Below are 25,973 nucleotides of genomic sequence, written 5' to 3' on the forward strand. Positions count from 1 at the left end.
GGCAACGGCTGGAAAGTCCACCTTTTTACCCCAGGTCACCTCTCAGCAGAAAAAGACACCGTCTTTTCAAACTCAGTCCTTTCGTTCCCATAAGAACAAGCGGGCAAAAGGCCACCCATTTCTGCCCCGGGGCAGAGGAAGAGGAAAAAGACTGCACCAGGCAGCCTCTTCCCAGGAGCAGAAGCCCTCCCCCGCTTCTGCCAAGTCTTCAGCATGATGCTGGGGCTTTACAAGCGGACTCAGGCACGGTGGGGGCCCGTCTCAAAAATTTCAACGCGCAGTTGGCTCACTCGCAAGTGGACCCCTGGATCCTGCAGGTAGTATCACAGGGGTACAAATTGGAATTCGAGACGTCTCCCCCTCGAAGATTCCTGAAGTCTGCTCTACCAACGTCTCCCTCCGACAGGGAGGCAGTATTGGAAGCTATTCACAAGCTGTATTCCCAGCAGGTGATACTCAAGGTACCCCTCCTACAACAGGGAAAGGGGTATTATTCCACGCTGTTTGTGGTACCGAAGCCGGACGGCTCGGTGAGACCAATTTTAAATCTAAAATCCTTGAACACTTACATAAAAAGGTTCAAGTTCAAGATGGAATCACTCAGAGCAGTGATAGCGAATCTGGAAGAAGGGGACTATATGGTATCTCTGGACATCAAAGATGCTTATCTCCATGTCCCAATCTTCCCTTCTCACCAAGGGTACCTCAGGTTTGTGGTACAAGACTGTCATTATCAGTTTCAGACGCTGCCGTTTGGATTGTCCACGGCACCCCGGGTCTTTACCAAGGTAATGGCCGAAATGATGATTCTTCTTCGAAGAAAAGGCGTCTTAATTATCCCTTACTTGGACGATCTCCTGATAAGGGCAAGGTCCAGGGAACAGTTAGAGTTCGGAGTAGCACTGTCTCAGGTAGTGTTACGTCAGCACGGGTGGATTCTAAATATCCCAAAATCACAGCTGATTCCAACAACACGTCTACTGTTCCTGGGGATGATTCTGGACACAGTCCAGAAAAAGGTGTTTCTCCCGGAGGAGAAGGCCAGGGAGTTATCCGAGCTAGTCAGGAACCTCCTAAAACCAGGCCAGGTGTCAGTGCATCAATGCACGAGAGTCCTGGGAAAAATGGTGGCTTCTTACGAAGCGATTCCATTCGGAAGATTCCATGCAAGAACGTTTCAGTGGGATCTGCTGGACAAATGGCCTGGATCGCATCTTCAGATGCATCAGCGGATTACCCTATCTCCAAGGACAAGGGTGTCTCTCCTGTGGTGGTTACAGAGGGCTCATCTTCTAGAGGGCCGCAGATTCGGCATTCAGGACTGGGTCCTGGTGACCACGGATGCCAGCCTGAGAGGCTGGGGAGCAGTCACACAGGGAAGAAATTTCCAGGGCCTGTGGTCAAGCATGGAAACGTCTCTTCACATAAATATCCTGGAACTAAGGGCCATTTACAATGCCCTAAGTCAAGCAAGGCCTCTGCTTCAGGGTCAGTTGGTATTGATCCAATCGGACAACATCACGGCAGTCGCCCACGTCAACAGACAGGGCGGCACAAGAAGCAGGAGGGCAATGGCAGAAGCTGCAAGGATTCTCCGCTGGGCGGAAAATCATGTGGTAGCACTGTCAGCAGTGTTCATTCCGGGAGTGGACAACTGGGAAGCAGACTTCCTCAGCAGACACGACCTCCACCCGGGGGAGTGGGGACTTCACCCAGAAGTCTTCCAACTGATTGTAAACCGTTGGGAAAAACCAAAGGTGGACATGATGGCGTCCCGTCTCAACAAAAAACTGGACAGATATTGCGCAAGGTCAAGGGACCCTCAGGCAATAGCGGTGGATGCTCTGGTAACACCGTGGGTGTACCAGTCGGTGTACGTGTTCCCTCCTCTGCCTCTCATACCAAAAGTACTGAGAATCATAAGAAAGAGAGGAGTAAGAACTATACTCGTGGCTCCGGATTGGCCAAGAAGAACTTGGTACCCGGAACTGCAAGAGATGCTCACGGAGGATCCGTGGCCTCTACCTCTAAGAAAGGACCTGCTCCAGCAGGGACCTTGTCTGTTCCAAGACTTACCGCGGCTGCGTTTGACGGCATGGCGGTTGAACGCCGGATCCTGATGGAAAAAGGCATTCCAGATGAAGTCATCCCTACCCTGATCAAAGCCAGGAAGGATGTAACCGCGAAACATTATCACCACATTTGGCGAAAATATGTTGCGTGGTGTGAGGCCAAGAAGGCCCCCACAGAGGAATTTCAACTGGGTCGTTTCTTACATTTCCTGCAAGCAGGACTGTCTATGGGCCTAAAATTAGGATCCATTAAGGTTCAAATTTCGGCCCTGTCGATCTTCTTCCAGAAAGAACTGGCTTCAGTGCCTGAAGTTCAGACGTTTGTCAAGGGGGTACTGCATATACAGCCTCCTTTTGTGCCACCAGTGGCACCTTGGGATCTCAATGTAGTTTTAGGGTTCCTAAAATCACATTGGTTTGAACCACTCACCACTGTGGACTTGAAATATCTCACATGGAAAGTGGTAATGCTGTTAGCCCTGGCTTCAGCCAGGCGTGTCTCAGAATTGGCGGCTTTATCATATAAAAGCCTTTACCTAATTTTTCATTCAGACAGGGCAGAATTGAGGACTCGTCCTCAATTTCTCCCTAAGGTGGTTTCAGCGTTTCACATGAACCAACCTATTGTGGTACCTGCGGCTACTAGGGACTTGGAGGACTCCAAGTTACTGGACGTAGTCAGGGCCCTGAAAATATATGTTTCCAGGACGGCTGGAGTCAGAAAATGTTTATCCTGTATGCACCCAACAAGCTGGGTGCTCCTGCTTCTAAGCAGACGATTGCTCGTTGGATTTGTAGTACAATTCAGCTTGCACATTCTGTGGCAGGACTGCCACAGCCAAAATCTGTTAAAGCCCATTCCACAAGGAAGGTGGGCTCATCTTGGGCGGCTGCCCGAGGGGTCTCGGCTTTACAACTTTGCCGAGCAGCTACTTGGTCAGGGGCAAACACGTTTGCAAAATTTTACAAATTCGATACCCTGGCTGAGGAGGACCTGGAGTTCTCTCATTCGGTGCTGCAGAGTCATCCGCACTCTCCCGCCCGTTTGGGAGCTTTGGTATAATCCCCATGGTCCTTACGTAAGTCCCAGCATCCACTAGGACGTCAGAGAAAATAAGAATTTACTTACCGATAATTCTATTTCTCGTAGTCCGTAGTGGATGCTGGGCGCCCATCCCAAGTGCGGATTGTCTGCAATACTTGTATATAGTTATTGTTACAAAAAAAATCGGGTTGTTTATTGTTGTGAGCCATCTTTTTAGAGGCTCCTAAGTTTTATCATACTGTTAACTGGGTTCAGATCACAGGTTGTATGGTGTGATTGGTGTGGCTGGTATGAGTCTTACCCGGGATTCAAAATCCTTCCTTATTGTGTACGCTCGTCCGGGCACAGTATCCTAACTGAGGCTTGGAGGAGGGTCATAGGGGGAGGAGCCAGTGCACACCAGCTAGTCCTAAAGCTTTTACTTTGTGCCCAGTCTCCTGCGGAGGCGCTATTCCCCATGGTCCTTACTGAAGTCCCAGCATCCACTACGGACTACGAGAAATAGAATTATCGGTAAGTAAATTCTTATTTTTTTTCTCTCTGCTACACTATGGTGGTCATTCCGAGTTGTTCGCTCGCTAGCTGTTTTTAGCAGCCGTGCAAACGCTATGCCGCCTCCCACTGGGAGTGTATTTTAGCTTAGCATAAGTGCGAACGAAAGGATCGCAGCGGCAAAGATTTTTTTGTGCAGTTTTAGAGTAGCTCAATACCTACTCAGCGCTTGTGATCACTTCAGACTGTTCAGTTCCTGTTTTGACGTCACAAACACGCTCTGCGTTCGCCCAGCCACACCTGCGTTTTTCCTGGCACGCCTGCGGTTTTACGAACACTCCCTGAAAACGGTCAGTTGACGCCCAGAAACACCCATTTCATGTCAATCACTCTGCGGTCAGCAGTGCGACTGAAAAGCTTCGCTAGACCCTGTGTGAAACTACATCGGACGTTGTAAAAGTACGTTGCGCGTGCGCATTGCGCCGCATGCGCAGAAATGCGGGGTTTTTTGCCTCATCGCTGCACAGCGAACGAATGCAGCTAGCTATCAACTCGGAATGACCTCCTATGTTTATTGGTACCGAATTGTAGATCTACAAAACCAGTCCCAAGAAAATAAAAAAATTAAACGGTCATTTAATTTTGTTGCCTTTAAACCCAGTGATAGCAGGAAAAGGTGCAGGATCCAGTATGCCGCTTGCTATAATGTAGAATATCACAAACGCTCTATACTGTATGATTTCAAAGCCTCAAATCTTCAGTTAGTAAATGAACGCCTGTCTAGGGCTGGGTGTTTCGCCCACACATGTGCTGATGTGACTTGGCTCAATAACACAAAGGCATAGAGAGAGCATGGAGAAGCAATGATTTAATCACATCGCTCCTTGGCCAGACAGACATAGCAGCCGCTCACTGAATGTTGACGTTGGATCGGCTCAGGGGTCTGGATCCACAAAACGAGAGGTTAATGAGCAATAAACCAACATTCCCTTGGAAAGGTGAAAAGGAGGGAGCTATTCCCTAATGCTATGGTGACTGAATCCTTGAAGTAAATTTTGTGCAAAATTGCAGGCACATTCCTGGTGAACGCTATGCCAGACTTGAGAAGTAAATGAGTCCACACACAAACCATAAACGTGATAGCCCCATGGCGGACACACGCTGTGTTCAGTAGCTGTTTCTGAACAAAGCTTCTGTCGTGAGGAATAAGAGGGTGACATTTTGGCATCCTAGTCTTTTAAATACGATCTCAGGAGACTTTGGGGATTCCTCTGCATGAAAGCAATATGGAGCAATATGACAGACATCACTCAGATCTAGAAAGGCAAATACACATAGAAGGGCATGTTCTTAGCAGACAGGCTCAATACTCATATGTGTAATGGTTCATTAAGCTTCTAAATGGAACATACTTGGCTAACTGTAAACACATAGATCTAACGCTTGCTGCCGAACTATACCCAAGCACATTTTATACTGGTTTTCTTTCCTTGGCCAAAGAGGAGTTCTTTTTTAAGTGAAACACTTAGAAAAATACAGTTAAAAAACTTGAAAATGAGGACAACTCTATTTAACACGAACATGTATTAATTATATTGCAAATATAGAGGGTAATAAATGTAGGTGGCTCTTATAAAACATCTAATTGTTCCAGTTTTTCTGCGGATTTGCTGCGGGATTTACGGTAAAGTGGCAAATGTTCTTAAAAAGCAATAAATGGCGCCTATTACCTGAAAACAAATTGCTGCTTGAAGTCCTGTGCTAAAACCGCAGTTTAGTACATATATCACCGACATACTTGCCTACTTTGATGGTTTCCTCTCCAGACTCCTCCTGGAAAAGCAGGTGGGAGGTGGTGTGGGCAGGGCTGGACTAATTGCATCATTAAGCTACGACTCCTTATGGGGAAATGCTGCGATTTGCGCATATTTGCATAGGGAGCAGTGCCAAAATGGCACTATTGCCATAGGAGAGAGTCATTATGCCCCGCCCCCTCCTTGGATTCACATATTATTCTCCTCATTCTGTCCACTTTACAAGGAAGTGGGCGGGATACCGGAGGGGTGCCCACTCTTCCAGGAGTGCCTGGGGACTACCTGAGAAATCAGGCTTCGCCCGCAGCTTCTGGGAGAGTAGGCAAATATGATCCCTGATCTCCGATATTACTAACTATCAATCCAAAGCTATGTAATGAATTACAAATGAGACACCTGAATTAGGTGTCCACTCCTCTACTCGGCTGTGGGGGAAATTCAATTGATTTTGTACGCCTGTGGGCGCCCAACAGAGCTACTCAATTGTTTTTGGCACCCATTACTTATCGCACCAAAATGCACTAGGTAAAGCCACATAAAGCAGCTAAACTCGCCATAAGAACTGCGCACGCTGCTGAAAATTCAGTTGGCAACCTGTTGCAGAGTGGATCTCTTCCACATTTGATGAAAGAGTTAACCTTATGTGGAACAAGGAAAACCCGCACATTGGGCGATATGCAGCAAACAGAAATCTGCAGCCAAACCACTGAAAATGCAGTTTCCGGAGGTTTGACAGCATACCGCATATGCACCAAGCCAAGCTTGGATGCGGTTTTGTCCAATAGCAGCCTATGGGCTTCTATCGCACCTACCCACTGAGAGAAATCCAACCGGATCCCTCCCAGCACCCCCTGCGGCGCGCACGTCACTTGAAGCATACGCAGATAAGACTCTGGGTCCTAAACGTGGAAGTCCTGTCATCGGAAAGGACAGCTCTTACCGCAAGAGCTGTCCTTTGTGATTTTCTCCATGCATACGGTGTTTGTATACACTCATATGCATGCAGAGAGTAGCGGGATGCATTCAAAGCAAAATGCGATGCTTGCTGCAACGCGCCCCCTTTCCTCAATGAAGAGGAGATCAGCAAACCTGCTTGGGTGAGCAGCCGCTGGGGGGAGACAACAGGAGGGGGTGCACTCTTAGCACTAGGGTGCTGGATACTACAGATACTGAAATACCCACTTACTTTGAACGCTACACACCTGCAAATGCTGTTTTTGTAAACTGTTTTTTTGTTCCTGTTTTGCTGGTCATCCTGTGTAAGAAGGATGACCAGCACCTGCTCTGCCATTACTGAGCTAGAATAAAAGCTTACTTACTTTGAAACTAAGCAGTCTCTAGCAGTCACCTGAAAACCTATCCGCTACAATGGCCAAAAGCCCGACTTATCGTACATTTCTGCTCGCCACCTCAAACGGGTGCCGCACTCAGGCCCAATTGGCAGAACAATGGAATAGCTCCGCCAGGTGGCCATAAGGAATGAATCCCCGCGCCCCCCCCACCACCACCACCCTGCCGAATATCAATAGAGGGAAGATTTACTAAAGCTTCTAATACAGGCAGGCAGTGGCGTTGCCGTTAGCAACAAATCAGAATCTAGCTATCATTTCACTATTACATTCTAGAAAATGAACAGAATCTGGGTGCTATGGGCAAAGAAGCTTTAGTAAATATACCCATCTGTGTTATTGGAGGGATATCACAATGTGTGTATGCCCTTTGCTCTTACTTTACAGGAACACTCCCAGTTTTACAACATTTGTGCCTGTATGGCTGACTCATTATTGGAAACATAATAGCATGGGTTACAAACTCTGTTTACACCATAGAGATTGAAGTTTTTTCTAGCGACAATACCAGCCAAACATTACCATACATATGTGTTCAAGACACAGCTTACATCTCGTCTATTTACATAGATAACTATACTCTGTATATTTTCAATGCTCTCTTATCCACTAATCTGGACAGCAGAAGCACTTTGGTAGTCATACTCTCTCATTCAGCAGATTACGGCCATACTCCACAGGATACGCCTGATCTCGTCCGATCTTGGAAGCTAAACTGTGGCAGGCCTGGTCAGTAATTGTATGGGGGACCAACAGTGAACACCAGGTGCAGTAAACAACCCAGCTGAACAGCAGAAGTAAGACACCCCTTCTCCTTTGATTCTATCCATTTCTTCTTTCTATCCGCTTTGAATTTAAATATCTCACTCTGCGACTGCTGAATATGCTACATTTTCATCTTTAAATACATACTTATATTAAACCAGCAATCTCGTATTTTCAGTTTTTTGCCTGTCGCAAAAAGTCTAATTATACAACAATTATTGAAGTAAATGCCTTTTGGTAACACCACTGCCCAAACATAGAGCAGCAGGTGCTTAAGGACCTATATAGGCAACATTTTTACCTGCTATATGATATCTCTCCCTCCTTGGAGCATTTACAATACGGAGAAGCTAAACAGAGTCATTATCCCGCTGGGATTAAAAATACAACCTGTTTCATATTATAGACAGGTTTCTCCCAGTTTGACGCATTAACAACAAATTATTTTCACCAAGGCGTTCCACTTATATATTCTTATAATAGTAGCATCATTAACATGCACTAATATTCATATTTATGTTTTTTGTTCATATTTGAGTCACTATAATTTACTATGTTCATTAAAAGTTAAGTTTTAGTGTCGAATTTGTGATAAAGAGTGCCCCAACACAGAGTCCTTCTCCTCTTTTATTTTGGTGCCTGGAAACGTACCTGTTTTTTTGCACTGAATTGACAAGATAGTTTTATCTTTGGCATGTTAAGATTCTTAACATCTGTTCTTATTCACTGGGCTTTATTAGTTTAGATTTATCGTAAAGGAGCATTTAAAATTCTAAAAAGTGGATTATAATCAAGTTCTGTAAAACGGACATTGTGGGATTTATAGTTCTCCAAGATCTGCCAAGTTAGTATCACGATTCGACTAAATGTAACCCTGGAAATGATTATAAACTTGGTGAACATGCAATGTGGCGTCACACGAATTACAGACTTGTAGAGAGGTGTAGTCCAATTGAAGATAGACCATCTACAAAATATGTTTATATTAGACCCACACAATAGGAGGGGCTAAAGACCTCTGGTGCAAACAAGCAGTGGCAGTTCTTGTTGTCTGGTGAGCTTCTAGAGAGCCTTCATATTTTACAAGGTGTAATATGAAATGGAAACGGTCGGGATGACGGCGGTTAAAATCACCTACCGCGGCATCCCGACTTTTAGAATGCCGATAGAGTACAGGTTAATTCATTTAGCACGCCCCTGCCCCCTACCCTGCCAGGGGTGGCCGCTAGGGCTAAGATAGTGTGTGTGTGTGTGTGTGTGTGTGTGTGTGTGGGGGGGGGGGGTCAGCTAAGGCTAATCACAGGGGGTAGCGGCTACGGCCGGGACCCCTTGCCTCTTTGTCTGGATGCTATTAACCAGTCTTGTTTTATTACTGTTTTGCTCCCATTAGTCAAGTACAGAAGAATATTCTAGTAAATGTTAATAAATAAAAGGGACTGTGAAGCTCCTGCACCCAAATCACACATCTAAATAATAAACACCAAACGAAAGAAGAAGAAAAAATACATATGCAGCACATTTTTGAGATAAATAAATGGAATGACCCAGCAAAAACAGAGACTGGGAGACAAGATGTTTGATAATTAGGTACAAAGTTGACAGTGAAGATACTTAAATGCCTCCACACTGTATTTCAATAGACTAGCATTAATTTACAGGATAAGTTTAGTTACACTGTATCATAAATTAAGTGGTATAAAAAGAACGTACAAAATACTAAACTCAACACATTTGGATTCCAGCCCAGAGTACTATAGACTGACTGGTAACTTTCCAAATGAGTAACTAGGGAATTACACAGATTATTTTGTTTGTGCACATCATATGAAATGAAACAATTACACACTACAGGTAAAAGACATTTTTCTTATTATAACCGGTTCATGCGAGTAATTTATTAAACATACAGGGGTAAGATTATGTAGAAACTAAATAGGAAATGGCTGACTAGGAAGTGGACACTTATACAATGCGTTACAAAAAGGACAGAGGACTAAGGATATCCTTTTCTTCAGCACCTAAATATTATGGCAGCTTTGATGAGATTTCCGAGTTATCAACAATATAGGAAATGCTTAATGTTTCCTGCCTCGGGTTTCAGGACACTGCCGGTAATATAATATTCAGGGAAATACTGCTACAAAATAATAAAAATTAATTTCACTTTGTTAATTGTAGCAAGCAGAACATATGCTAAACCCATTGGACATACTGTAATTGATAAATTTTGGGAGCAAGTGACAAGTGCAGGGGGGGGAAGTGGTGATACAATTTGTAGCAAAATCACACCAGCGAGCCCTCACCCCATTCACTAAGGAAGGGGACGGGATGCTGGAGGGTTCACTGCTTCCTCAGGAATCAGGGAGAACTTTTTTTAAATTCAGGAGCCAAGTATGTCATTGGGCAGTATTCTCAACACGAAGACAAGTGAACACATCATTCACTCATACATGTTGGCATTTTTTACATTTTAAGCAAAGAATTGCAAAAAGCTCTATCTATAGTGAAAATTGTCTTAGCCTATCAGAGTAAAAAAATATCGCCATAAAAAGGCAATTAAGGGCAGTATCCTATTATCCGAGGTAAAACATTGAGCGGCTTATCGGTGCTAATAGGATAGCCCCAGACGATACTTTTAGCAGCGGTAATTTACTGCGGCTAATAGGATACCACCCTAAAGGTCAATTGTAACACTGACTCAACGAAGGTGTTGTGTCCTTGTTTGTACTGCAGCACCATGACACATACACACCTGCTGTTGCCCACTGACTGACATTACAAATTAGCAAATGGAAGAGAGGAAGAATAAATCCTCTACCCCTCCTGGCTGTACTTTCATGCTGTCATACTAGAATGGGGGATTAAATCCTACACAATGCCAATACACACAGCTTCACGTGAAGTATGGGTGATAAGTGTACCACACATCCCCCATACATACAACTACTTAACATCATGCATTTTCCTACATAAACTTAAGAAGATGTGAGGTAAGATGTATGCGGTTGTGATGTAGGAGTAATGATGGGTGCCGTTATCAGCGTACACATGCCACCACAATGGCAAATCAAAGGAGTCTCCAATATCACATGGAATTGAATTACCACGATATGTCATGTCCAATACCTGCAAATACTTATTGAGGAGCATTCAGTGGCACGGCCCTGAGATAAAGTTAGGGTCCAGGAGCCAATGTGGGAACACAGTCTCTGCCACCTGAAACGAGGTTCCCATCATGAAAAAAATAAAAATATGGAACTGACCGTAATGACCTATCGTTACCTGATCGTAATGACCTATCTATAGAAAGATGGCTGTAATCTGGAATAAACTGTCGGAAAGCGGATGGCCTGTGTCATCAAAAAGAATTTGTGAATTGCTGTCAAACAAATGCTGCAATATCACTGGAACTGTGGCTCCAAATAGATTCTACGCCCAATAATGATCCTACTGAGATTGAGGAGTACACTGATCCAGTGAGTCAAACGCCAGACTGTCCAGTCATGTGAAGCCAAACTGGACAGGATTCCTATTGCTCAGGCCAAGTGTAGGATCAGCCTGTGTTTGGTAAAGACGTGAGGCATTCTTAGGCCAATGATAGAGTGATTCATTTGAACTTGAGATGGCCATAAGGATCATAGCAGTTAGAACATGTGATCCACAAGTACTGGATAGAAGCACTGAATATAAATTAACTATTTTCCAGTAACAAAAATACATTTTAACACAATCATGTACGACTCAAGTACATAAATATGGGAAAGTATCATGGGAGAAATAAACTGGTTGTCTCAACTCAATATGCGGAAATTATTTGTAGTAGGTCACTTTGAAACAAAGAAAATATTAGTCCCATCGTCCTCTGGCTGTAGACATTTGGGGGGGCGCGGGGGATTCAATTATTCTAGGTGGCGCTATATGTCCCATTTAGGGAACCCAAAAGGTCATATCAAAATTTTAGGGGGACATTTACTAAGCAGTGATAAGAGCGGAGAAGTGAGCCAGTGGAGAAGTTGCCCCATCAGCAGCTCTGTATCATTTTATAGTATGCAAATTATAGATGTTACTTCAGTGACGATTGGTTGCCATGGGCAACTTCTCCACTGGCTCACTTCTCCGCTCTTATCACTGCTTAGTAAATGTCCCCCTTAGATAGACAAATGCTGCAGCTCAAACTAAGCTGACTGACAACAGCAAGAGAGGCATTCTGATTGGAGCAAAATCTCCAACACCAATAAACCAATAAAATGATTACCAGAAGGAGAGGCAGCACCACACAACTTTGCTGCTCACCACACCCTCTACTGCTTGTGTGATGTCCAGGGAGCAGGCACTCTCTCAGAGTGAGGGAATACTTTGGGTGCAAAGGCACCTGCCACATATCCTTGGTGACAAGTGTATGACCAGGTTCCCCTGTGCAAAGATTATCCTTGCACTGGATTGAATCCATCCCACTGATTCAGGATTTTCTGTTGACCAATAGTTTCCACTCCATAGAAACTCACCACCACTTACTCTAATCTCTCAAATAAATAACTAAATAAATAAATAAATAAATAAATAAAAATATATATATATATATATATATATATATATATATATATATAGAATGGTGGTGAAGGCGGCACTCAAGCAGGCGTACACAGCGGTAAAGACTATGTCAGTTTATTCCATAGTCTTTACCGCTGTGTACGCCTGCTTGAGTGCCGCCTTCACCACCATTCTATTGCCAGAGGTCTTCGCCTCCAGGAGGGCACCGCAGCACCTTTCACTTTATGCGTGAGTGCCGAGCTTTCATAGCTATCTATATATATATATATATATATATATATATATATATATATATATATATATATATATATATAAAATAAGAATTTACTCACCGGTAATTCTATTTCTCATAGTCCGTAGTGGATGCTGGGAACTCCGTAAGGACCATGGGGATTAGCGGCTCCGCAGGAGACTGGGCACAACTACAAAGAAAGCTTTTAGACTACTGGTGTGCACTGGCTCCTCCCACTAAGACCCTCCTCCAGACCTCAGTTAGGATACTGTGCCCGGAAGAGCTGACACAATTAGGAAGGATTTTGAATCCCGGGTAAGACTCATACCAGCCACACCAATCACACCGTATAACTCGTGATACAATACCCAGTTAACAGCATGATAACAACTGAGCCTCTCAACAGATAGCTCAACAATAACCCTTTAGTTAAGCAATAACTATATACAAGTATTGCAGACAATCCGCACTTGGGATGGGCGCCCAGCATCCACTACGGACTATGAGAAATAGAATTACCGGTGAGTAAATTCTTAGTTTCTCTAACGTCCTAGTGGATGCTGGGAACTCCGTAAGGACCATGGGGATTATACCAAAGCTCCCAAACGGGCGGGAGAGTGCGGATGACTCTGCAGCACCGAATGAGAGAACTCAAGGTCCTCCTCAGCCAGGGTATCAAATTTGTAGAATTTAGCAAACGTGTTTGCCCCTGACCAAGTAACAGCTCGGCAAAGTTTAAGAGCCGAGACCCCTCGGGCAGCCGCCCAAGAAGAGCCCACTTTCCTCGTGGAATGGGCTTTTACTGATTTAGGATGCGGCAGTCCAGCCGCAGAATGTGTAAGCTGAATCGTACTACAGATCCAGCGAGCAATAGTCTGCTTAGAAGCAGGTGCACCCAACTTGTTGGGCGCATACAGGATAAAGAGCGAGTCAGTCTTTCTGACTCCAGCTGTCCTGGAAACATAAATTTTTAGGGCCCTGACTACATCCAACAACTTGGAAGCCTCCAAGTCATTTGTAGCCGCAGGCACCACGATAGGTTGGTTCAGATGAAAAGCTGATACCACTTTGGGGAGAAACTGGGGACGAGTCCTCAATTCTGCCCTATCCATATGGAAAACCAGATAAGGGCTTTTACATGACAAAGCCGCCAATTCTGAAACACGCCTGGCCGAAGCCAAGGCCAACAACATGACCACTTTCCACGTGAGATATTTTAAATCCACGGTTTTCAGTGGCTCAAACCAATGTGACTTTAGGAAATCCAACACCACGTTGAGATCCCAAGGTGCCACTGGAGGCACAAAAGGGGGCTGAATATGCAGCACTCCCTTAACAAAAGTCTGAACTTCAGGTAGTGAAGCCAATTCTCTCTGGAAGAAAATCGATAGAGCCGAGATCTGGACCTTAATGGAACCCAATTTAAGGCCCATAGTCACCCCTGACTGTAGGAAGTGCAGGAATCGGCCCAGCTGAAATTCTTCCGTTGGGGCCTTCCTGGCCTCACACCACGCAACATATTTTCGCCATATGCGGTGATAATGGTTCGCGGTTACTTCTTTCCTAGCTTTAATCAGCGTAGGAATGACTTCCTCCGGAATGCCCTTTTCCTTCAGGATCCGGTGTTCAACCGCCATGCCGTCAAACGCAGCCGCGGTAAGTCTTGGAACAGACAGGGCCCCTGCTGCAGCAGGTCCTGTCTGAGCGGTAGAGGCCATGGGTCCTCTGACATCATTTCTTGAAGTTCCGGATACCACGCTCTTCTTGGCCAATCCGGAACAATGAGTATAGTTCTTACTCCTCTTCTCCTTATTATCCTCAGTACCTTTGGTATTAGAGGAAGAGGAGGGAACACATAAACCGATCGGTACACCCACGGTGTTACCAGAGCGTCCACAGCTATCGCCTGCGGGTCTCTCGACCTGGCGCAATATTTTTCTAGCTTTTTGTTTAGGCGGGACGCCATCATGTCCACCTGTGGCTTTTCCCACTGGTTTACAATCATTTGAAAGACTTCTGGATGAAGTCCCCACTCTCCCGGGTGGAGGTCGTGCCTGCTGAGGAAGTCTGCTTCCCAGTTGTCCACTCCCGGAATGAACACTGCTGACAGTGCTAACACGTGATTTTCCGCCCATCAGAGAATCCTTGTGGCTTCTGCCATCGCCGTCCTGCTTCTCGTGCCGCCCTGTCGATTTACATGGGCGACTGCCGTGATGTTGTCTGACTGGATCAGTACCGGCTGGTTTTGAAGCAGGGGTTTTGCCTGACTTAGGGCATTGTAAATGGCCCTTAGTTCCAGAATATTTATGTGCAGGAAAGTCTCCTGACTTGACCATAGTCCCTGGAAGTTTCTTCCCTGTGTGACTGCTCCCCAGCCTCGAAGGCTGGCATCCGTGGTCACCAGGACCCAGTCCTGTATGCCGAATCTGCGGCCCTCTTGAAGATGAGCACTCTGCAGCCACCACAGCAGAGACACCCTTGTCCTTGGAGACAGGGTTATCAGACGATGCATCTGAAGATGCGATCCGGACCACTTGTCCAACAGGTCCCACTGAAAGGTTCTTGCATGAAACCTGCCGAATGGAATCGCTTCGTAGGAAGCTACCATTTTTCCCAGGATCCGCGTGCAGTGATGCACCGACACCTGTTTTGGTTTTAGGAGGCCTCTGACTAGAGATGACAGCTCCTTGGCCTTCTCCTCCGGGAGAAACACCTTTCTCTGTTCTGTGTCCAGAACCATCCCTAGGAACAGCAGGCGTGTCGTAGGGACCAGCTGTGACTTTGGAATGTTTAGAATCCAGCCGTGCTGTTGCAGCACTTCCCGAGATAGTGCTACCCCTACCAATAACTATTCTCTGGACCTCGCCTTTATCAGGAGATCGTCCAAGTATGGGATAATTAAAACTCCCTTCCTTCGAAGGAGTATCATCATTTCCGCCATTACCTTGGTAAAGACCCTCGGAGCCGTGGAGAGACCGAACGGCAACGTCTGGAATTGGTAATGACAATCTTGTACCACAAACCTGAGGTACTCCTGGTGAGGATGGTAAATGGGGACATGTAGGTATGCATCCTTGATATCCAGCGATACCATGTAATCTCCCTCGTCCAGGCTCGCAATAACCGCCCTGAGCGATTCCATCTTGAACTTGAATTTTTTGATATATGTGTTCAAGGATTTCAAATTTAAAATGGGTCTCACCGAACCGTCCGGTTTCGGTACCACAAACATTGTGGAATAGTAACCCCTTCCTTGTTGAAGTAGGGGCACCTTTACTATCACTTGTTGTGAATACAGCTTTTGAATTGCCTGTAACACTGCCTCCCTGCCTGAGGGAGTGGTTGGCAAGGCAGATTTGAGGAAACGGCGGGGGGGGAGACGTCTCGAATTCCAGTTTGTACCCCTGAGATACTATTTGAAGGATCCAGGGATCCACCCGTGAGCGAGCCCACTGCTTGCTGGAATGTTTGAGACGGGCCCCCACCGTACCTGGTTCTGCCTGTGTAGCCCCAGCGTCATGCTGTGGACTTAGAGGAAGCGGGGGAGGACTTTTGCTCCTGGGAACTGGCTGTATGCTGCAGTTTTTTCCCTCTACGTGTGCCTCTGGGCAGAAAGGACGCGCCTTTAACCCGCTTGCCCCTATTGGGCCGAAAGGACTGTACCTGATAATACGGTGCTTTCTTAGGTTGTGAGGGAACATGGGGTAAAAATGTAGACTTCCCAGCTGTTGCTGTGGAAACAAGGTCCGAGAGACCATCCCCGAACAATTCCTCACCCTTATAAGGCAGAACTTCCATGTGTCGTTTGGAATCTGCATCACCTGTCCACTGCCGAGTCCATAACCCTCTCCTGGCAGAAATGGACATTGCACTAATTTTGGATGCCAGCCGGCAAATATCCCTCTGTGCATCCCTCATGTATAAAAGTGCGTCTTTTATATGCTCTACGTTCAGCAAAATAGTGTCCCTGTCTAGGGTATCTATATTTTCTGACAGGGAATCTGACCACGCAGCAGCCGCGCTGCACATCCAGGCTGAAGCTATAGCCGGTCTCAGTATCACACCTGTGTGTGTATATATAGATTTCAGGATAGCCTCCTGCTTTCTATCAGCAGATTCCTTCAGGGCGGCCGTATCCGGAGACGGTAGTGCCACCTTCTTTGACAAGCGTGTGAGCGCTTTATCCACCCTAGGGGGATGTTTCCCAGCGTGACCTATCCTCTGGCGGGAAAGGGTACGCCATTAGTAACCTCTTAGAAATTACCATCTTTTTATCAGGGGAAGCCCACGCTTCTTCACACACTTCATTTAACTCTTCAGATGGAGGAAAAGCTACTGGTAGTTTTTTCTCTCCAAACATTATACCCTTTTTTGTGGTACCGGGGGTAACATCAGAAATGTGCAACACATTTTTCATTGCCTCAATCATGTAACGTGTGGCCCTACTGGAAGTTACATTAGTCTCTTCGTCGTCGACACTGGAGTCAGTATCCGTGTCGACATCTGTGTCAACCATCTGAGGTAGCGGGCGTTTTAGAGCCCCTGATGGTTTTTGAGACGCCTGGGCAGGCACAGGCTGAGAAGCCGGCTGTCCCACATTAGGTATGTCGTCAAACCTTTTATGTAAGGAGTCGACACTATCACGTAATTCCTTCCACAGCACCATCCACTCAGGTGTCGACCCCGCAGGGGGTGACATCACATTTACAGGCATCTGCTCCGCCTCCACATAAGCCTCCTCATCAAACATGTCGACACAGCCGTACCGACACACCGCAAACACACAGGGAATGCTCTGACAGAGGACAGGACCCCACAAAGCCCTTTGGGGAGACAGAGAGAGAGTATGCCAGCACACACCAGAGCGCTATATAACACTGGGATCCCACTATCAATGAGTGTTTTCCCTATAGCTGCTTTTTTATATATATTACATATATATATATCTATACTGCGCCTAAATTTAGTGCCCCCCCTCTCTTTTTTACCCTTCTGTAGTTTCTCAGACTGCAGGGGAGAGCCAGGGAGCTTCCTTCCAGCGGAACTGTGAGGGAAAAATGGCGCCAGTGTGCTGAGGGAGAAGCCCCGCCCCCTTTTCGGCGGACTTTCTCCCGCTTTTTCTGTGATACTGGCAGGGGTAATTTTACATCTATATAGCCTCTGGGACTATATATGATGTATATTTTGCCAGCCAAGGTGTTATCTATTGCCCTCAGGGCGCCCCACCCCAGCGCCCTGCACCCATCAGTGACCGAAGTATGAGGTGTACATGAGAAGCAATGGCGCACAGCTGCAGTGCTCTGCGCTACCTTGGTGAAGACTGAAGTCTTCTGCCGCCGATTTTCCGGACCTTCTTCGTGCTTCTGGCTCTGTAAGGGGGACGGCGGCGCGGCTCCGGGAACGAACACCACGGTCGGGTCCTGCGGTCGATCCCTCTGGAGCTAATGGTGTCCAGTAGCCTAAGAAGCCCAAACTACCATCTGTTAGGTAGGTTCGCTTCTTCTCCCCTTAGTCCCTCGCTGCAGTGAGTCTGTTGCCAGCAGATCTCACTGAAAATAAAAAAACTAAATATACTTTCTTTCTAGGTGCTCAGGAGAGCCCCTAGTGTGCATCCAGCTCGAACGGGCACAAGAATCTAACTGAGGTCTGGAGGAGGGTCTTAGTGGGAGGAGCCAGTGCACACCAGTAGTCTAAAAGCTTTCTTTGTAGTTGTGCCCAGTCTCCTGCGGAGCCGCTAATCCCCATGGTCCTTACGGAGTTCCCAGCATCCACTTAGGACGTTAGAGAAATATAGTATCTATTTATAAATCTCTCTCTCTCTATATATATACATACATACAAACATATACATACACACACATATGTATATACACACATACATATACATGCATATATACATATACAAGTGTGCATGTGAGTAAGTACATGCACACATCTATACTGCCTGCCCCTTACCAGTGATGTGCCTGTGACTTACTAGTTTGTAGATGATGGGGAAGAGTGGCCATTAGGATGCACAGTACAAGTGTCAAAGCGAGAGCCACCTCATTAAAGCAAGTTGCACATTTTAGGAGTCATCAACACTTGTGCTCCTAATGCACAGCACCTGAAGAACTCTCCTGCATACAGGCAGTGCACAATTATGGCTTTTCCAGGCCTAAGGAATAATGACTTTCAACATTTTAATCACCAGGTAATGTGATGTCTATGCAAGTGGGAAAAACAAAAACAATGCAGAGATGTAACTTTATCAGCGGTAAGTGTTGCATTTGACTTTTAAATTGGATTTATATAGCAAAATGGAATAAAAAAAATAAAAAATCCAGCGAGCAACATGAAAGCATCCTAATTTGGGAAGAGATAAGGACCGCAGCCTGGATGGTACATATAACCTTAGCATCACATCCTCAAATTAACTCCGCATCTTGACATGATCAGATATTGTGATGAATTATGAAGGTGGTTTATATTTTATAATACATCTCTCAGCCTCACTCTATCCCTCTGGAATTATCGCTTGCAGACACTTTTAGCAGGAAGAGATACGGGTATCTTGATTGTAATATTGTCACATAAGGGAAACTGCAATTAACCTCTTAAATACTAGAGGGATAGGAAACAAAGCTGCCATTGTACTGTAGAGACTATGGGCAGGATGTATTAAGCATGAAATACGGCCAAAACTAAAAAAATGCTGTTTTCAGAGTTTTTTCCCGCAATCCTATATGTACTAAGATTCTACTGGGCAACGTCATCTTTAGAAGACGTTTTCCAACAGAAGCCTATGGGCTTCTTTTCACGTTCCTTCTGAGGGGGATCCAATTAGATCCCTCCGCTAAACCCCCGCAACCCCCCCCCCCCCCCCAGGGGACATGCGTCATTCTGCACATGAGCAGAAGGACTCCCATGTCCTAAACCCAGAAGTCCTATCGGACAGGACTACTCTTATTAGGAGAACTATCCTTTGCAATTTTAATTGCATCTCTAGGTAAAGACCAGCGTTAAGTGACGGTATGTACCCGATAAGTGGTGTGCACTCGCTCCCCTGTCGACATTATGGCGCTCGGGATCCCGGCGTCAGTATGCTGACCATTGGGATCCCAACCGTCGGTCTCGCATACCCAACTCAATGAAACATGCTGCAGGTAAGCCCCATAGCTCATTTGCCCATACTCACTAGTAAAGAGAGGATGTATTATATACGAATCCGAGCACTGTGTAGGTGGAAAATAGCAGATGACCCCTCAGAAATAGGACGTTTTCCCGAAATTGCTTCTACAGACATATCTTTACTTATGACAAGAAATACAAAAGGGATTTTTCCCACGCACTCTGCTGGCTGTTAGTAAGAAGAACTATATACTATTTACTTATACCTGCCGATTCTCCGTGTCAGGGAGACACCTTGAAATAGTGATGATCTCCTTCACTCCCTGGAGAGCCTACCAATCTCCCCGAGTCCAGGCCAACTGGGTCCAACACGGATGATGTCACCACTCTCCGCCCACCATGGAGGGAAAACTGTTGGGGGGGGGGGGGGGGATGCATGCTGCAAGAGAATAGCCGCCACACTCCAGCACACTGAGGGTTAGATGAGCAACTGTCTGCCCAGGCATGTGGAAGTGTGCCGAGTTGTAGATGTGTGCTCTACTAGAGGGCACGTGTGTTGCAGTATAGGCGTGTGTGCTGTATTAGTGGATTTTTAGAGGGGTCATTTAAGATGCTAGAAAAAAGTACAGTAAAGTCAATTAGTGGATGCAAGTCAATTTTATGTCGAAGTAGTAACTGAAGCCTTCAACGCTGCATACAAACTGTAGGTGCTTCTTTCATAATCTACCTGAAACGTTTTGATGTAGGCAAGTATTGATTTTACTGTATCCCTATGCTGGGTACAAGTATCAACATTTAATGGGGCATCACTGAATTCTGAAATGTTTAGGTGGGAGTGTATACTTTGCAGGGGTTTTGACAAACAGCTAGGAATATACAGGGCCCACATATCGTACACATTGTGCACACCACCAAGCATGGCTATGTACCACATGGACTATTATTGTCCTACAACTGTAAACGTTACTACAGAGCACCAAACTTCACAAGCAGCTTCTCATGGTCTCAACTGTTCCCAATATGCAGCTCACCTGATGCCTGTTTAGGCCTTCACAAAGTATTACAGCAGTGGGGCAGCCTCTAATTCAAGGAACACATTGGGGTCTACCGAGTTGTTTACTGCTCCCACCCACAAAGGTGCTATTCTTTGTGTGTGTGTGTGTGTGTGTGTGTGTGTGTGTGTGTGTGTGTGTGTGTGTGTGTGTGTGTGTGTGTGTGTGTGTGTGTGTGTGTGTGTGTGTGACCAGCCCCACGATGGCCGCACTGTATTGTGTGAATGTGCAGTATTAGCTGCAGGCGTGCTGCAGTTAAGGTACCCCCAGCACTCTCAACCAGTCCCAAATCCCTACATGGATTTCTGCTCATGAGCTCAGGAGGGTGTGAGCAGAAATTTACAATAAGCGCAGCCTCTGGGCTGGTCGTCCAAAGCAATTGTGTAGCTTTAGATGGGAGCTAAACTCCCACAAACTACTGAATCGCCCCCCCATTAATTTAAATGCATTATATATGGCATACATACACCTGCATAGGTCACACAAAAAAATTCCACCTCAAAAGGTAATATAAGTTTCATGTTATTATAAAAATAAATGCACTATTCTTATGTTTTCAGTACTTAAGTCAAATTTGCAAATAAAAAAAATGCACCAGTTGGAAAACTCTCGTAACAGGATAACACAATCTGCAGAACAACTGTGCTGCATCTTTGGCTCATTAATGCTGTCTCAGAGCTTGTAATTGTGACTTGCATTCAGCTGCATGGTGCACCTAAACTCAAAATGTGTCAAGAGCAGATCTAAAGCAACTTCTACATTAGGTTTCATTTTCCTTGTGGTTTAAAAATTATTCAAAGTGTGTTTGAATCAAAACTGACTTTTTTGCTTTTTTGAAATAGCCAACGCTTATTGTACTGCTTTGCTGTAGTACTTGTTCATGTTTTATTCTTTCCTTTCTCTTTGGTACACCCGTAACAAACGGGAGTTATAAATGTGTTTGTACACAGCACTAAGCATAAAATACAAATCGATGCAACATGAAATAAACTTTGTAACATTAATAAAAAGATATGTAATAGTGTCAATACTTTCAGTGGCTAGCGTCTGATATTTTATGTGCAGTATATAGACCATACTACTTCGGTGCTGAACTACCCACATCTATTCTGGAACTCTATTTGCAAACTGGAGCCTGATTAACATAGGAAATGGTTTCATTCACAATGTTTTCTCAGTTATGCTCAATTTTGACACACCACTGAACAAATACAAGTTTGCAGTAAAAAATTTTTGTCTGCAGACAAAACAATACAAAGCGATATAATTGAATATTGCTTAATAAAGGTCAACCAAAACAGGACCAAATCGGAATCTTTTTTTCAAGTAATGGCTGACAAAAAAACAAAGATCAAAACATTACTGAATAAATGGATAACATCAGGATGTGACTAAAACAAATATAGCTCTTGACAGTCCACAATCTGTTCATGCCTCCAAACTCCTCTCTAACCTCCTCTATTGGCCTCACCCAATGGTCCGACTCCTCTCCTCACCAGGAGGGCCACTGCCTTGATCTTGTGTTCGCCAGGCTCTGCTCAGTTCCCGAATTAATTAACACTCCTTTCCCTCTCTATGATCACAACCTGATCACCTTCACAATCTCTTCTATTACTCTAAATTCTATGACACTAAAACCAAGCAAGCCTCCGCTAGCCCGCAGAAATACCAACCATATAAATTTTCAACAACTTTCCACTTCTCTGCAACAACTCCTCTCACCAATCTCTACATTTACCACACCTGACACTGCTGTATCCCACCTGCACCAGACCCTAGAGAGTGCCCTTGATGAAGTGGCTCCAGCTACCCATCACACTCCACGTAGGCGCAGATGCCAACCATGGCACTCTAAATCAACAAGACACCTACAAAAACTGTCACGTAAAGTAGAACGTCAGTGGCGTAAATCTCAGAATCCAAGTGACTTTCTCACATACAAGACCACCTACCACTCCTATCGTCAGGCCCTGGACACTGCCAAACAAACATATTTCCAATCTCTCATCATGCCACCAACCCCAAGCGACTTTTTAATACATTTAAATCACTTATTTACCCTCCCTCACCTCCCCCACTCGCTACTACCAGTGCACAAACTTGCTTCCTACTTCAAGGATAAGATTGATCAAATCCGAGATGAAATGGTATGCTCTAACTCAGCCAGTGACCTGCTCAATTCCCTACCTGAACCCTCTGGAACTTTCTCTTCATTTGATCCCACAAGTGAAGATGAAGTATCAACACTCTTTTCATCCTCCTACTCCACTACTTCTCCTCTTGATCCTACAACCTCACAAGTCAGTAAAACTTTGTCTCCGGTGCTTATCCCAACCTTAACTAAAATCTGTAATCTCTCTCTCTCGCTCTACTGGTATTTTTCCTTCTCTGTTTAAACATGCAGTGATTACTCCCATTCTAAAAAATACAACTCTGACCCAAACACACTCTAACTACCGTCCCATTTCTCAGCTACCAGGTCCCTCCAAGCTACTTGAGAGACTTGCCTACCCTCGCCTCACACACTTTCTTAACTCCCACAACTTATTGCCCTCCCACGCGCAATAAGACTCTCCTCTAGCCTCCAAACCTTTAAACGTTCCCTGAAAACTCATCTCTTCAGACAAGCCTACCAAATTACAGACCCACCCACATAACCTTCAATGCTACCCTATCCAATTACATCCTCTCTGTACAGTCCACATAACCTCACCTATTTTGTCTTCCAACCTTGCTGAGTGATCATATCATACAACCCATTAAGAACCTATCAATCTGGTGGACCATTATGCAACAGGTAGCATCTATCCTTGTGGTGTATCAATGCCTATTTCCCTATAGATTGTAAGCTTGTGAGCAGGGCCTTCCTACCTCTATGTCTGTCTGTCTTTGCCCAGTTTTGTTCTAGAACGGTAATTCTAATTGTAAAGCGCAATGGAATATGCTGCGCTATATAAGAAACTGCTAATAATAATAATAATAATAACGTTTTTTTTTAACATACCGTATTTTTCGGACCATAAGACGCACTTTTTCTCCCCAAAAATGTGGGGCGAAAAGTATGTGCTTCTTATGGAGCGAATAAGAGCCAATGCAGATGGAATTTGCGGGTAGCGGCGGGTCCTGGATGCTGCTGCTGCGCCGTCATCAGCAGAGCGCGCCGCATCTCAGAGCCCAACAGCAGAGCCGGCATCATGTGACTCCCCCCGCTCCCCCACACCTCCTCCCTCCTCAGGAGTTTCCCTGCAGGCAGCGTTAGCTGAGAGCCTGGACGCAGGGAACCGGCGGGTCCTGGATGCTGCTGCTGCGCCGTCATCAGCAGAGCGCGCCGCATCTCAGAGCCCAGCAGCAGAGCCGGCATCATGTGACTCCCCCCGCTCCCCCACACCTCCTCCCTCCTCAGGAGTGCACCGCGGGCAGCGTTAGCTGAGAGCCTGGACGCGGGGAACCACTGGTACTGTCTACAATATGTGTGTGTGTGTGTGTGTGCGCGCGCGCTGGCTCTGGTGTGTGTGTGTGTGTGTGTGTGTGTGTGTGTGTGTGTGTGTGTGTGTGTGTGTGTGTGTGTGTCTGTGTATGCTGGCTATTTTTTTTCCAGTTTTCCTACTCTAAAAACTAGGTGCGTCTTATGGTCAGGTGTGTCTTATGGTCCGAAAAATACGGTATATGCAGTCTAAAAACTCCAATAAAAGGTAACTGTAGAATCTCATTGTATAAAAGAAAACAAATTTGTGCATGGACATCTTGGCATATATGGTTTATTAATGTTTTACACAAAACCACTACAATCTTTATGTTCATTATACTTTGAAAATTATCCATCAATTAAAAAGTCATTATTATCCTTATTTATTTTATATGGAAACATAAAGGAGTCTGCAGTGCCTTACACAGTACATAAACAGGTACACTATGAACACAAAATAAAAAAGCGACTTACAGTACTATACAAAACATTGTAGAACAAGGCCTATAACATTGCTGAATCAGCAGTTATAAGACCCACATCAGCAGTATGATGCCGACCCAAAAGTTTGTTGCGTTGTTGGCAGTGAGGAGATGATGGTATAAGTGAGGGAAGGAAAAGCACAAGAGGAAGAGAGTCCTGCTCATACATCAAGAACACATGGGCTTTCATGGTTATCCAAGAGCCAGTGACCGTTTCAAATAGCATACCTGCAAACTGTCCCAATTTCCAAAATCAGAAGTAGGGATAGATTTACGGATGGTGCAGTTTGTCAGTCAAAGCAAAACATTGGTGGCTGTCCTATAGTTTAAAAATGCAATAGGTGTCAATACTGAACAAGCCTGGTTTAGGATTTAATCCTATTGCAGCTTTAAAACTATTGGTCAATGCCACAGATGATAAACTGCTCCTTAGTAAATCTATACCATAGTGTTTCACTCAGAACGGCCATGGTTTGGTCAGAAAATGGAGTGGCCTATTTTTCATGAGTCTTAAACTGGGGAGAAATCAGCAAGGCCATAGCAAAAGCATTATGGTTCGTTGTTCCTCCACACCCCATCTTGCATTCAAATTGGTATCCAATTAATGGTTTAAAATACCAAACATCGCAGCCAGCATTCAGAAATGTTGCAATCTTTTGGCATCTGAAACAGTCTGCCCATTATTCTCATAATTTCTTATTATTGCCAAGATAACACAATATGTAGCCAGAAAAGAGGGGTAGGCTCATTGGGTCAACTATAATTAGGTTGACCGGGTCATTAGATAAACATGTAAAAAGCTCGACAGGTACAAAAGGTTGACACAGTCAAAAGGTCGACATGGAAATGGTTGACTCATTTTATTTTGTTTGGGGGGTCATTTTCTATGTTAAACCATGTGACCACAAATAAGTGTACCGCTTCGCTCGCCAATCTTCAGGCAATGTGGCTCGCTCCAAAACCGCTGCGCTCGGTACTGGTTACTATTCCTAATCATGGTTCATGTGGATGGCAAATTATGAAAAAGTTGAAAACAATGGGGAGGAACGGGAATGAAAATAATAATTAAAAAAAACTGTGTCGACCATATGTGTGGCGGCCATTTTCATGCTGACCGTTTGAACCTGTCAAGCTTTTGTACCTGTTAACCTTTAGAGCATGTCGACCTTTCAACTGGAACCCCAGAAAAGGGCCTTGAGTTAGTATCCTGGGTGCAGGGTGACCTGGTAATAAGACCTGTTACAGTCACATGGTTTGCTATAACTATGGATACACCTTGGCCATTGGTTACAGCAGGTTACTAAAATATCCTGAATGTATAAAGCTTTGTTTAGAACGGTGGAAGTGAAAAAGCGGAGTGTGAGGAGTACTATTCAGGATTATCAGTCATGCACCTTCCCCCTCAGCTATTAATACTACATACAAGTAAGGAGCATCCCATTATCCAGCCCATATTGTATTTGGGTTGTAAAGGCCAGTGTGTTCTCTTCAAAGGCCTAACAGGGAGGGGGAAAGAAAGAGAATGATGAACATTAACGGAATC

General features: G+C 45.1%; 1 protein-coding gene and 1 pseudogene across 1 annotated transcript in view; one reads left to right on the forward strand and one right to left on the reverse strand.

Moving 5' to 3' along the window:
* The window catches only part of ZNF423 (zinc finger protein 423), a 416,823-nt gene that overhangs the window by 239,102 nt on the left and 151,748 nt on the right, over window positions 1-25,973 (reverse strand). The gene's annotated exons all lie outside the window — the stretch shown is intronic.
* Window positions 7,432-7,550, forward strand: LOC134971448 (5S ribosomal RNA; annotated as a pseudogene).

The sequence above is a fragment of the Pseudophryne corroboree genome, chromosome 11 (assembly GCF_028390025.1).
Source record: "Pseudophryne corroboree isolate aPseCor3 chromosome 11, aPseCor3.hap2, whole genome shotgun sequence".
Taxonomy (NCBI): Eukaryota; Metazoa; Chordata; class Amphibia; order Anura; family Myobatrachidae; genus Pseudophryne; species Pseudophryne corroboree.